Source organism: Bos indicus x Bos taurus, chromosome 4, assembly GCF_003369695.1.
Source record: "Bos indicus x Bos taurus breed Angus x Brahman F1 hybrid chromosome 4, Bos_hybrid_MaternalHap_v2.0, whole genome shotgun sequence".
Taxonomy (NCBI): domain Eukaryota; kingdom Metazoa; phylum Chordata; class Mammalia; order Artiodactyla; family Bovidae; genus Bos; species Bos indicus x Bos taurus.
Window position 1 is genome coordinate 72,825,363 of NC_040079.1, and position 14,791 is coordinate 72,840,153.

Below are 14,791 nucleotides of genomic sequence, written 5' to 3' on the forward strand. Positions count from 1 at the left end.
TCTCTGCCAGTTACAGATAAACCATGACCAGAGCCAATTCTCCTTTGTACTCAGAGCCACTGACAAGTGCCACAGGATCCAGGGGGGGTCTCATCATAGACCCTCTGAATAGGAGTCAACTCAGCACTGCTGTGGGACTCACCGAGCTCCCCAGGCACTGGGATGGCCTCACGTTCCTGGCCACAGTCTCACAGATTCTGAGTCAGTCCCTCTTCTTTATTCCCAAATCTTCAAGCAGAATTGATGGAACCCTACCCCCAGAGCGGAGCAGGAGCTGGCATGTCTAGGGTGAGAGTCTTCTTGACCCTGCGCCCCTAACTGCATGTTCAGATGGCATTTGTAGCAATACCTAAATAGCTGAGGCCTGCCCTGGGGGCAGTCTCATGGAGACCTCTGTCTGTGTCTCTTCAAATGTTACGGTTCCTGAGTTCACGAGGCGCTGCTGGTAGGCTACTTCATAGACTCGAGGTCCACAACGTGTCATCTAAGAAATCACCCAGGTCGCTGTGCTGGGAAGGGTGGAGCATCTCTGTGGTGGATGTGCCTGGCCCTACCCAGTTGATTTTTAAATTAATCTCCAAAAAGTGATGGAAAGCCTAATGGGAAGTGCTGCTTGCATCATTGTTCTGGGTTTAGCAGGGCTGTGAAAGCCCCTGGTGTGCATGGTTTGACTCCCACAGACAGCTAAGGACCCTGGCCGCATCCTGTCCCTTTGCCCTGAGCTCTTGATCTTGTTTTCCTCAAGATGGAATGAAAGCCTCTGGGCCCATGAATCTCAAGAAACAAGATGGCGGACGTGGGTGTGCCTCAGAGCAGCCTCTTTTGAAGTCTACAGTCTATTCAGATTTCAGAGAGAAAGCTGAATTCAAGGAGCGCTTCGATTCATACTTCCACTTTGCTCCTGCCACATGAACAGAACTGTGCTGAAGGAGGGAGACACGGGGCTGTGTGCGAAGCATAGTCCTTGTCCTCATGCAGTTCACAGTGCAGCCCCTGAAAACCAGCTGATGTTTTTCGCTATTGTCTAAGTTCTTTTTTTCTTCTTTTCATTTAGTTTTGTAAAGCCATGTCTCACCCTTGTCACTCAAAAATGTAGCCTTCAAAACCATCAAACAGGCTGAGACTGAGTTAAGTCCACCTCAGAGCCCCGCAGTGCTCACAACTAGAATGCTTTCTAAGATAGGAGGAGAGATGATAGAGATAAAAACATAGAGATGGTAGACAGATAGAGGTAGATATGATAGACAGGTATGACACAGAGGTAGGTGAGATGAGAGACAGGGATAGGACAACTATGATAGATCAAGATAGATGATTATTTCAACTTCATTTTTACTTTATATTGAGGAATAGTTGAATTACAATGTTGTGTTAGCTTCAGGTATACATACAGCAAAGTGGTTCAGTTATATGTATATTCATTCTTTTTCAGATTCTTTTCTCACGTGAGTTATTATGGAATATTGAGTAGAGTTCCCTGTGCTATACAGTAGGTTCTTGATGATTGATAGAAGTGATAGATGCTATCATCTGTATAGATACCATCTCTGCGAGTAGGTGGGTAGTAAGATAGATAGACAGCCTTCACTAACTCCTCCTAAAAATAAACCACTCAGATTTTAATGCTCTATTTACCTCTTCCAGGGATTTTCCTTGTAATGTGGGTGTGGCATCCTCCCGCATTCATCTCCTGACACACTCCCTGATGGACCAGCCATCATAACTGAGGAGCTGGAAGGAAACTAAGGGATGAGTTAGTCCATCCTGCAGACTCAGCTTGCCACAACAAGGAAGTGGACCATCCTATTCTAAAAGACAGGAAAGGAAGTGTTTTCATTGATTTCCCTTGACCCATTTAAGTTGTTCTTCACAGCATTGTTCTAGTCAATCTGGAAATTCTCTTTGACCATAACATGTCTTAAAAGGAACAGCATCACTTCCTCATCCTCAAACCCACTGTTTCTTCCCTGAAATATGGTACCTACTTCCCCGTCACTCACATCTCTCTTGGATAGGGGTGGGAAGAGGGAAGACATTACAGACTGTGGCTGGAGACCCTACCTGGACCCTGGAGAGGCCCCGGGATGGAGGTGGAAGGAGTCACCCCTAAATCCTCTGGAAACCAGCTTTACACGCTCAAGCTGTTAACGTTCTCTGGTGAGGGAGGCCCAGGAGAGGAAAAGCCTATTCCACAGAAACAAAGCAAGGCCTGCTGAAGAAGTCTTGAGGGAAAAAGCCCAGGGAGGCCTCCTGATTTTATGAAAACAAATATTATCTTAACTGTAGTTCTCAAGTGGACAACAACCTGGGCATAAAGATTTAAGTGAGCATTTAAGCTTGTAAGTGACTCAGGCAGGAGAACCTGGGAGGGAAGGGAGCCTGTGGTGACATGTGGCCTTTTCAGAGCATCGTATGCCCCTCCACTTGTCTGGTCTTTTAAGTGTAACTAGGCAGGAAAGCCCAGGGAGGGACTAGAATCTTCCCCAATGTGTTGATGCTTCTCTTCTCTCTCTAATTGAATTGTAGTGAACTAAACAGTCTCTGGGGCTTCCCAGGTGGTGCTAGTGGTAAAGAACCTGCCTGCCAGAGCAGGAGACATAAGAGATAACAGGTTCGATCCCTGGGTCAGGAAGATCCCCTGGAGGAGGGCACAGCAACCCACTCCAGTATTCATGCCTGGAGGAGAATGTCTCCCACGGACAGAGGAGCCTGGCAGGCCACAGCCTATATAGGGTCACAAAGAGTCAGACATGACTGAAGTGACTTGGCTCACCTGTAAACAGTCTTTACTTCCAGGTCCTTGTTGAACATGCTGTACCCATCCTGTCCCTGATACAGAACTTTTCCCTGGCCGGGCCAGGGCATGGGGGCTGACTTCGTGAGGGACTAATGGGGGTGTCCTCTCCATGCAGCTTATCTGTAAGCCCAAGCACCCCTTGCTATAAGAAGTGCTTTAGCCAGGTTACTGTTTCAGGACTCAGCATCCCACCAAAATGGTTACATGTTCCTCATCTGTCTTTTGGACCAGAGGTGGGGTGGTCAGGCCAGAAACCAGCAGCCTGCCAGGCTGAAACAACAGACAAGTTTGCTGGACAGGGAGGAGCCTAGGTGTCCTGCAGCTGCTCAAGAGAGAGAACTAAGGCTGACTTGCCATCCCTGGGAACATTTTTAGGGGCCGCGATTGTCGTCATTGAAGCCTAAGCCAGGAGCAGGCACAGGGGAGCCTTTTGTGCTGTGCTTCTCTTGGCCACTAGCATCTTCACTGCCCAGCAGCCACTCAGATCCTCCACCAGGCTGAGCTTAGATGGCTCCTTGTGCCTTGGGCTGAGCCTGGCTGCTGCGCTGATCCAGACCTGAAACAGGGAGGGTGGGAGGAGTCTGGAGCTTTGAGGCCCTGTATCACCTACTTTCCTGATGTCCCCAGGGTGAGGGAGCACCCCTATGCCCATCCCAAACTCTGTCTTTGGGGGGGGGGCATCGCTGTGGGTGGGGTGGGGAGTAGCCATGGTTTGTTGGAGAAGGAAGGAGCCAGGATGGTGGGGACAGGTATCAACCACTCTACACAACGTAGAGGATGCGATGGTTGGATGACATCATCAACTCAGTGAGCAAACTCCGGGCGGTAGTGAAGGACAGAGGAGCCTGGTGGGGTGCAGTCCATGGAGTCGCGAAGAGTGGGGCATGGCTTGGCAACCGAACAACAACACAAGAGTGGCCAGCCCGCGCATGCCTCCTCCTTAGCTTCAGTACTTGTCTTCAAAAGAGCTCCAAGAATGAACAAAGAGATGTAACTGTTAACCTCATGATCTTAGTTAGCAGCATGGATATTAGGACAACTTATTGTCATTTACAACTTGCCCCTTTGACAGAAGAGAAAATGAAGGAATATGGGAAGTAAATCAACTTCTTGGGAACGTCAGCCTTGTTAGCTTATTAATGTTTATTAAGTGGCCACCATGCATCAGACTGTTTGGCTAAGGACGTTTTTAAGTCATGATTTCTGTAAGAAGATCGCAGTCTGGTGAGAGGGGTGTAATCCAGTGACTCCAGTACAGCCTTAAGAAAACTCTGGTCATATTGCTGAGGGCCAGGAGGAAGGGGAGGAGGGAGACCCTGCCTCCCCTCCAGGCACATCAAAGGAGTCTTCCCCGAGGAGTGGATGGTGAGTTGGAGACTCTACATACTTACTTTGTGCCAGCCTCTTCACAAACATGTCATTTTACCCCTGATGAGAAAACAAAAGCTTAGAGGGGGTTATCGAGCCAAACAGCAGGGTCAGGACTTGAACACAAGGCTGCCTGACTCCAGAGCCCTGCTCTCAGGCACCACATTTGAGCAGGCTCACCTCTCGTGGTTTTCATTCTCAAGTCTGGGTTCAGATCACCTCGCAGGTCCAGCCTCATACTGTCTCCCTTCCTTTGTTTTGCTTCAGGGTATGACTGGGAGCTGAAGGGGAGCCTGGGGGAGGGGCTGGTCTGGGGGATCCCCCCAGCTCCGGGACCCTGTGCAGTCTGCTGGCCTTGATACCCCATGAGACCGTGTCTGTAAAGGCCCTCCTCCTGCGGAGGGAGGGATGGGCTGTCTTTCATGGCCATGTGGGCTGGCTGGGGTTTGCGGGGTGGGTGGGAGGTGAGAGAAGCAGGAGCAGGGGTGGAGTTTGGGGCTGGGATTGGGAGGGGTCAGTTCAGGCAGCAGACTGGGCAGCTTCTACCTGCTGTGGGGCCGGCTCCTGGCTCAGCCTTGCCAGGATGTGCCTTGTGGCCCAGCCTCAGTGAGAACAGACTGGGGCTTTTGAGTCCTTGGTTTGTAAGAGAAGGCCCTGTGCCTGCCACCTGCACCCACCCTCCTCACCCACCCTGAAAGCTGGCTGGCACTGTGCACTGCTTGCTTTTCTAGTCCTCCTGTTTCAGTTTCCCTTTCCAGATTTCATTGTTTTTGAAGCCTTCAGTCAGGCCATGAGTTTTCAGAAATCTGAAAAATGGAAAGTGAATGCATTTTTTGTTGTTGTTGAATTTTCCTTAAGGGAAGTTCAATACTCTGCTGGGGGAGTGGCAGGTGTCAGGTCAGAGGTCACTGCTTTGAAGGCCCCCAAATTATTTTGTTCTGTGACTTTAAGAAGAGTTTGGAGGGGGACACACAGAATCACGCAGCCATGAGAGCAAAGGAGAAAAGTTCTCCCCGCCTCACACTTTCTATTTGACATAAGTGATTAAAATGCAGCTGAAAAGTCTACTAGCAGAGAGAAAAGACACATTAATAAAAACTGGATAATGAGCATATTAAGATTAATGGGAGAAAGGAAGGCATTTAGGACCAGCTTCTCCCACCATGAAAGGTACTTCTCCTGAGTGGCATCTCTGTCTAAATGTGAATCCACTTGGAGGCAGCCATGTGTGTCCTTGAATCACAGTTGCCGTTCTTCCCGATAATCTCCCCTGTCCTGAGTTTATGTAATTGGAAGCCCACAAATCAAAACCACTGCCAGCCGAGTTCATCTTTTTGGTAGCTTTCCGAGGGAGTCCAGTGGCACTGGCTCTCCAGCCATCATCACACGGTTGTCACATCCAGAGTTCCCATCACAGTCTGTGGATCCATTCCGTTAACCACCACGGGCAGAGGCTCACACTTACCTTCCTGCAAAAGATTCAGTGTGGTGAAATCACATAATCTGTTTTTTCCATTATGTTGTGTTTTTTTAGAGTCAGTTCAAAAGGGAAACTCAATTTTAAAAGTATATGAAACTATTGTTATACTAGAGTCATATGCTACCTTGACATTTTCATGATTTCTATAGCAACCGGGGTGGTTTCAGAACCCTGAAAAAGACTTTGGGGGAACCTGAGGCCATTTTCTGGGGCTTTTTTTGTTTTTTTTTTTTCAAGAAATTAAAATTCAATATTGTCTACTTTGCTGTCTTCCTTTTCCCTACTGTGGGATCTTCTGAGCGAGTGCAGGCATCACTGCTGAAGCTGCCCACCCCCCAGCCCCCGGCCTTCAAAGGCAGTCTGCTTCCAGCTGCTTCTGTGTGCAGCCTTTGCTTAACTTGGCCTTCCCACTTGCAAAAGGAAGGAATCCCTCTTTCTTAAGCGTTTTATCTTTTGAACTCTCACCAGTTGTTGCTTGGTAATACCCAGGTCTTGAGCTTTGGAAGGTTCCAGGGGCAAATTCAAAAGTGCACAGAATCTAGTGTGATCCTGCAGCCACAAAACCAGTTGTCTTCCCATCATAGAAACAAATCCTGTACAAATAGCTAATTGGACATGTCACCCTGCCTTTTCCTTTACTTCAGCCATTTTCACTAAGTGAATATTGGGTATAAAGGAAAATTTATACACAACTTTGCTTGTCTGAAGTGTTCCCTCAGAAGGCCATTTATAAAATGCTGCTCCTCCTAGTCTGCCAATTTCTTTCTTTCTTTTTTTAAATGTATTTGTTTATTTATTTGGCTGTACCAGGTCTTTGTTGCGACATGCAGGATCTTTAGCTGTGGCATGCAAACTCTTAGTGGCTGTGTGTGGGATCTAATTTTCTGACCAGGGATGTAACCCGGGCCTCCTGCATTGGGAGCACGGAGTCTTAGGCACTGGACCACCAGGCAAGTCCTGCCAATTTCTTTTTCAGTATTGACTTAAGAAATGGGTCATTAACTACACCAGGAAATCAGTTACTTTTCTACCTTTGTAGCAACTGTGCTGGTGTCCTAAACTGGGTCTCTTCTTCCTGCCGAGCTGGGCTCTGTCCCTTCCATCCCTCCTCTGCCATCTGGGAGTGGGAGGGGGCAGAAGGTGAGGAGTGGGTGGGTGTTTGGGGGAGGTGAAGCTGTGAGAGCCAGAAAAGACCTGTGGGGAACCTAAGTGCTGTCGGGAGGCAGACCCAGGATGCCAGGAAGTTGGTAACATGAATGCCATTGTCAATCGACTTCCACAGATGAGAATTCCACCAGAAGTTAAGGAAGAGGAAGAGTAAAGGACTGCTTGCTGTAAGTGAAAGTGAAAGTTGCTCAGTTGTGTCCAGCTCTTTGCGACCCCATGGACTAGGGCTTGCCAGGTTCCTCTGTCCATGGAATTCTCCAGGCAAGAATTCTGGAGTGGGTAGCCATTCCCTTCTCCAGGGGATCTTCCTAGCCCAGAGGTCGAACCCAGGTCTCCCACATAGCAGGTGGATTCTTTACCGTCTCAGCCACCAGGGAAGCCACTGAGAATAACCTGTGTGTGATCCATATATAAGTTGCATTAATTTGATAGTCTGAGCCTAATCTGTGAATAAGCTCCAGGAATAACCCTTAAAGAGTAAGCATTATATTGTCAGACATTGAAAAGAGCTTAATTCTCCACTCCCTCATCACCACTCCCCCATCCCCAGCCCCCTTATCATCACCAGAGCTGAACAAGTTGTAGCCTTTTTGTGCTCATTTGATACAGAAAATGATCAGTATGTTTACCTGTCTCTGTTGTGCATGTTTTGGGGCTAATGATCAATACCATTATCATAAGTTTATATTAACATATTAATTTCCTCTCAAGTTCACAGAAGCCTTTCAGCATCCGATGTGGTAAATAACAAATATAAACTTCTCCATTTTGATAACTAGGGAAATTGATCCAGGAAAGAGTGAAGCCAGAGTAGATGCTGGTCAGTGGTGTGCTGGTGAGTGTTTTCACAGCCAGCTCTCCAAGAGAAGCAGCCCTGGTTTATAATGGATGCTGATTCCCATGGTGTAAATACTCCCACCTTGGCTGATTCAGGCCACAGACATGCCTCACTGAATGCAGACTCGGGAAGAAATACAGTACAGCTCCTGTGAGCTGCAGTGTATAACTGGCACTAATGATTCAGTTCATGGCCTCAGACTCCCAGCACTGAGGACCATCTCTGACCTCTGTAAACCCCCAGTTATCTCTCAGGTTCAGCTCAACCCCTAACTCACTGGATTGCTTTGAAGAGTAATTTTCAAACTTTGAGTTGTGACCCATTGAAGGATTATGAAATTAATTTCAAGAGTTCAGCATGTTTTTTTAATGAAATAGAATAGAATAAAATAAAAAGAAATGAGTAGACCAGGACATATGAGAGTGTGATATATGTGTTTGATAGATGATGGATGGATGGATAGATAAAACAGGTATGTATATGTGTATGGGGGGTCTCCCAGGTGGCGCTGGTGGTAAAGAACCCACCTGCCAATTCAGGAGAGCTAAGAGTCGCTGGTTCGATCCCTGGGTCAAGAAGATCCCCTGAAGGAGGAAATGTCAACCCACTCCAGTATTCTTGCCTGGAAAGTCCCATGGACAGAGAAGCCTGGCGGGCTACAGTCCATGGGGTTGCAAAGAGTCAGACATGACTAAAGTAACTTAGCACAGCACGTATGTGTATAATGGGTTGGGGTGAAAAACCAAAAAATACTTACCTAGAATCAAGAGTATACCTGTTTCCCCATCTGCAAAATGAAGCTATGGATCTTGCTCTCACCCTGCCAATGATCAGACAGGAGGATAATTAAGATCACTTCTGTGACAGTGCCATGGTGGTGCTATCTGATGTATCTGATCAACAGTTAATTCGTTTGTAGGGACAAAATGGAACAAAACAGACAGGCATGGATTTGTGGTAGGGAAATAATTGAACATGGAGGAATAACTGAACACTGTGATGGGCAAAGTCCCATCATCTTTGTGCATGTTTTCTTGGGGCCTGACCACTGCCTAGAGAGAGCCCTGCCAGTGGCTTGCAACCCTCATCTGTCCACACTTGTGTGTGATGGTGCCGTGCACATAGAGGGAATTCTACAGGTCAGAGGAACCTTGCAGTTTCCCCAGGAGGTCAGCTGTGAATGGTCCTGAAGAAGGGTCAAAGAATGTGCTGCCTGGAGCAAAGATTCTCCCACTGGAGGGAGAAGGAATTAGTTTTGAAAGATAGGGGAGAAGACCTTGAGTAAAGCTTTCTCTACACGCTTTCCTAAATCCCTGGAGGAAGAAAATAAAAGGCCAGGAAAATTTTATAAGCCTTCACAGCAACTCCGTGAGGCAAGAAATGCAAGCCCCATTTTATGGATGAGGAAACAGTTGCTCAGAAAGGTTGGGCACCTTCCCTGAGGTTACACAGCAAAGGGCACGGTGCTCAAAATCCCTCCTTCTGACCCCAGGCCTGTGCAAATGCCAAAGGTTCCTCAGAGCCTTGGTCCTCTATGCAAGGCTTCCATTCATCAAACTGTTTCCTTCATTTTTAAAATGGGATCTTGCTCTTATGAAAGACCTTTGGCTAAGATGGGAGTATGGACTCTAGAGCAGGGGTCTCATCCTGCTTTACAGATCACTCATGGGATCTCTTAGCTTTGTTTCCTTGCCTGGAAAGTGGAATGATGGCAACTTTGTGGGTTAATTATGAGGATTACCTAAGATAATGTTATCAGATAGCAAAGTCTAGAAGGATGTATCTTAACATGCTAACAGTGGTTATCCCGAGGGGGTGTCATTACAGGTGGTTTCACTTTTGCCTTTTTTCCCCCATCTTTGTTCAGTGGTATGCTGGTAAATGTTTAACAATGTGGCTTGCTGAAGAAAAGAAAAAACCTGATCTGTAGTGCCCCTTTCCATGGTGTAAATACTCCATGAGGTCTGATTTCAAGCTACCGCCTTGATCTCACGGAACACGTTGGGAGACTTGCACAGTTGGCTCTCAAAAGCTGGTACAAGCCCACATCAACACACCACCATTTTTAACTGTGTACTAAAAGTTCTGTTTGGGTGGTAAATTGAGAGGGAGAGTTATTAATTAATAGTATATCCAACATGATGCCAGGCGTAGTGATTTCCAGTGCTCCCTGGCCTTCCTCCCTCATCCCCAAGCAGACGATACACTGATCAAAATGGCCTGGCCTCTGGAAGTGGTGGTCTTCTGAGAAGCTCCCATCTGGCAGACTCTCAGAACCCAGGAAGCCTGTTGAGATTCTGAGGTCCGATCACTAAGGAATATACAAACAGGCCAGCAGGTCCTCTCAGTTTCCACGGGAGACATACTCTAAGCAGACACAATTGAAACTGCCCTGCAGGGAACCAAGAACAGCCCCAGTGACGCGAAGGGCCCAGAGTAGGACACCCTCAGCGTGGCCAGGCTTTGCCCAGCCTGACATTTACCTTCAACTCTCGACCCACAGGTGTGGGAGAGTGGCAGGGGAGCGGGGGCTCCACAGCTTCCTGAAGGAATGCTGAAGCGGGACAGCAGCCAGAGGCCTGACGGACCTTGGACAGGTCATCGGGGCCCATGACAAAGGTCAAGAGCCATGTTCCCCACCCCCTACCTCTCAGCCTCCCTTACTGCACTCAGTTTCTGGCACAGAGTAGGTGCTCAGGCAAGTGTGCGAATGCTTTTTTTGTTTTTTAAATTAATGCATTTCTTTCATTCCCTTATAGCCTGATCTATTGCAGAAAGACTGTAAGGCAGCCCAGGAAATGCTGTTGAATAAATAAATGTTTTAGCCCTTGCCAGCTCCTGGTTTCACATGTTCCTGGATAGAAAATGTGACTAAATCTAAATGAGATGCAAAGTGTTAATAAAGGCTGCCAGTGGTTTTTTTTTTTAATTTCTTCTGGCTTTTCTGTATTTTTCAAATGTATCTTCAAAACACACGTATCACTTTTGTTATTTTTTAAAAAAGAATATATAATATAAAAATATTCTGTAAGTTGAAAGTAAAGCAAGAGTGGTGTCAGCAGTGTGGGACTGGGAGTGTCCTCCATGTGCTGGGAGGCTCTGAAGCTAGGGTACCGGATGCTGTGTGGGCCCCGCCTGGGCCTCTGTCACAGCTGGGTTCTCTCTCAGCCTCCCTTGTCACAGGCCCCCGCCTACCAGGCACTGACTAATAACGCTCCCCTCCGGTAACGTCTTAGTCAGAGTGGAAACAGAGGTGAGTCCTAGAGGGGAAATGACCAGCCGCGCCTGGAACCACAAATGCTGCAGAGATTCAGTGCGCCTGTGCCCCAGCCTGGCCTGCATCCCGCCACGGGAGCATGGGGTCCTCGCCCCAGTGAGGGCCCATCTCACCCTTCCCATCCAGCCTCCCCTGGAGCAGGGGCCTTGGCTCTTGGCCATGTGACCAATGTGTCAATTCCATTTCCTTCCAAGTATCCGGGCTGCACTGGAAGCATGTGTTGGGTTATAAATGAGCCGTCCTGACATCAGGAGGAACTCAGCTTCTCTGTGGCCTCCCCCTGCAGCTAGTAGAACCATGGTATGTCTGATGGTTTTCGATAAAAACACAGGTTGCGTCTAGAAAATGAGGGCGTGGGGGGTGGGGGGAGAGGAAACTCAGATGTGTGAGGCAAAGCACTTTCATGAAGGCTGTGTCTTTTATTTCCACCTGTCCACCCTGCTCTCAGTGGTCCTGGAGCCGGTCAGGTAAGGAGAGGCAGGCAGAGTGCCCTTCAGGGCTCTATCTCCACCCAGCGGCCCACGAGGAGGCTCTGACCGCTGGTTTCCTCAAAACTGATCTCCCTACCTCCCACCCCATCTTTACTGAGATGCGCTTCGTGTATCATACAATTTAGCCATTTAAAGCATATAATTCAGTGGTTTGTAATATATTCACAGCTTTGTGCAACCATCACCACTGTCAATCTGGCAATGTTTGTATCATCTGCAAAAGAAACCTGTAAACCGTTAGCAGTTCTCCAGTTCCCTCCAGGACTCCCAGGCCAAGGCAAGCACTAATCTCCTCTCTCTGTCTGTGGCCTTGCCTCTTTTGGACGGTTCATATAAAGAGGATCATTTAATATGTGGCCTTTTGTGACTGGCTCCTTTCACTTAGCATATGTTTTTAAGGTTCATCCATATTTGTAGTGGGGTTTCCCAGGTGGTTCAGTGGGTAAAGAATCAGCCTGCCAATGCAAAAGACACAGGAGATGTGAATTTGATCTCTGGTTGGGAAGATCCCCTTGAGGAGGGCATGGCAACCCACTCCAGTATTCTTGCCTGGAGAATCCCGTGGACAGAGCAGCCTGGCAGGCTCAGTCCAGAGTCGCAGAGAGTGGGACAGGACTGATGTAATTGAATATGAAGAAGGCAATGGCACCCCACTCCAGTACTCCTGCCTGGAAAATCCCATGGATGGAGGAGCCTGGAGGGCTGCAGCCCATGGGGTTGCTGAGGGTCGGACATGACTGAGTGACTTCCCTTTCACTTTTCACTTTCATGCATTGGAGAAGGAAATGGCAACCCACTCCAGTGTTCTTGCCTGGAGAATCCCAGGGATGGGGGAGCCTGGTGGACTGCTGTCTATGGGGTCACACAGAGTTGGACACGACTGAAGTGACTTAGCAGCAGCAGCAGCAACATGCATATTATAGCAGGCATTAGCACTCATGTCTTTTTATGGCCAAATAATATCCCATTGTATGAATATATCACATTTCCTCTATGCATTCAACAGTTGATGGGTATCAGGGTTGCTTTGACATTTTAGGAATCAGCAAACTAAAATGGACAGGAATGAGTGAATTTGACTCAGATGACCGTTATATCTCCTACTGTGGGCAAGAATCCCTTAGGAGAAATGGAGTAGCCATCATAGTCAACAAAAGAGTCCAAAATGCAGTACTTGGATGCAATCTCAAAAATGACAGAATGGTCTCTGTTCGTTTCCAAGGCAAACCATTCAATATCACAGTAATCCAAGTCTATGTTCCGACCAGTAATGCTGAAGAAGCTCAACGGTTCTATGAAGACCTGCAAGACCTTTTACAACTATCACCCAAAAAAGCTGTCGTTTTCATTATAGGGGACCGGAATGCAACAGTAGGAAGTCAAGAAATACCTGCAGTAACAGGCAAATTTGGCCCTGGAGTACAGAAGGAAGCAGGGCAAAGGCTAATAGAGTTTTGCCAAGAGAATGCACTGGTCATAGCAAACACCCTCTTCCAACAACACAAGAGTAGATTCTACACGTGGACATCACCAGGTAGTCAATACTGAAATCAGATTCACTGTATTCTTTGCAGCCAAAGATAGAGTAGCTCTATACAGTCAACAAAAAACAAGACTGGGAGCTGACTATGGCTGTGATCATGAACCCCTTATTGCCAAATTCAAACTTAAATTGAAGAAAGTAGGGAAAGCCACTAGACCATTCAGGTATGACCTAAATCAAATCCCTTACAATGATACAGTGGAAGTGAGAAATAGATTCAAGGGACTAGATCTGATAGAATGCCTGATGAACTATGGACAGAGGTTCATGACCTTGTACAGGAGACAGGGATCAAGACCATCCCCAAGAAAAAGAAATGCAAAAAGGCAAAATGGCTGTCTGAGGAGGCCTTACAAATACCTATGAAAAGACGAGAAGTGAAAAGCAAAGGAGAAAAGGAAAGATATACCCATTTGAATGCAGAGTTCCAAAGAATAGCAAGGAGAGATAAGAAAACCTTCCTCAGTGATCAGTGTAAAGAAATAGAGGAAAACAATAGAATGGGAAAGACTAGAGATCTCTTCAAGAAAATTAGAGATACCAAGGAAATATTTCATGCAAAGATGGGCTCGATAAAGGACAGAAATTGTATGCACCTAACAGAAGCAGAAGATATTAAGAAGAGGCGGCAAGAATACACAGAAGAACTGTACAAAAAAGATCTTCATGACCCAGATGATCACGATGGTGTGATCACTCACCTAGAGCCAGACATCCTGGAGCATGAAGTCAGGTGGGCCTTAGGAAGCATCACTATGAACAAAGCTAGTGGAGGTGATAGAATTCCAGTTGAGCTATTTCAAATCCTGAAAGATGATGCTGTGAAAGTGCTGCACGCAATATGCCAGCAAATTTGGAAAACTCAGCAGCAGCCACAGGACTGGAAAAGATCAGTTTTTATTCCAATCCCAAAGAAAGGCAATGCCAAAGAATGCTCAAACTACCTCACAATTGCACTCTTCTCACACGCTAGTAAAGTAATGCTCAAAATTCTCCAAGCCAGGCTTCAGCAATACGTGAACCGTGAACTTCCAGATGTTCAAGCTGTTTTTAGAAAAGGCAGAGGAACCAGAGATCAAATTGCCAACATCTGCTGGATCATTGATAAAGCAAGAGAGTTCCAGAAAAACATCTATTTCTGCTTCATTGACTATGCCAAAGCCTTTGACTGTGTGGATCACAACAAACTGTGGAAAATTCTGAAAGAGATGGGAATACCAGACCGCCTGACCTGCCTTTTGAGAAATCTGTATGCAGATCAGGAAGCAACAGTTAGAACTGGACATGGAACAACAGACTGGTTCCAAATAGGAAAAGGAGTATGTTAAGGCTGTATTGTCACTCTGCTTATTTAACTTATATGCAGAGTACATCGTGAGAAACTCTGGGCTGGATGAAGCACAATCTCAAATCAAGATTGCCAGGAGAAATATCAATATCCTCAGATATGCAGATGATGTCACCCTATGGCAGAAAATGAAGAGGAACTAAAGAGCCTCTTGATGAAAGTGAAAGAGGAGAGTGAAAAATTTGGCTTAAAACTCAACATTCAGAAAACTAAGATCATGGCATCTGGTCCCATCACTTCATGGCAAATAGATGGGAAACAGTGTCAGACTTTATTTTTGGGGGCTCCAAAATCACTGCAGATGGTGACTGCAGCCATGAAATTAAAAGACGCTTACTCCTTGGAAAGAAAGTTATGACCAACCTAGGCAGCATATTAAGAAGCAGAGACATTACTTTACCAACAAAGGTCCGTCTAGTCAAGGCTATGGCTTTTCCATTAGTCATGTATGGATGTGAGAGTTGGACTATAAAGAAAGCCGA

The 14,791-nt window shown here is 46.8% G+C and overlaps 1 protein-coding gene across 6 annotated transcripts in view; it reads left to right on the top strand.

Annotated features, from left to right (window-relative positions):
• Positions 1-14,791, top strand: part of ATXN7L1 (ataxin 7 like 1) — a 256,174-nt gene that overhangs the window by 80,156 nt on the left and 161,227 nt on the right. The gene's annotated exons all lie outside the window — the stretch shown is intronic.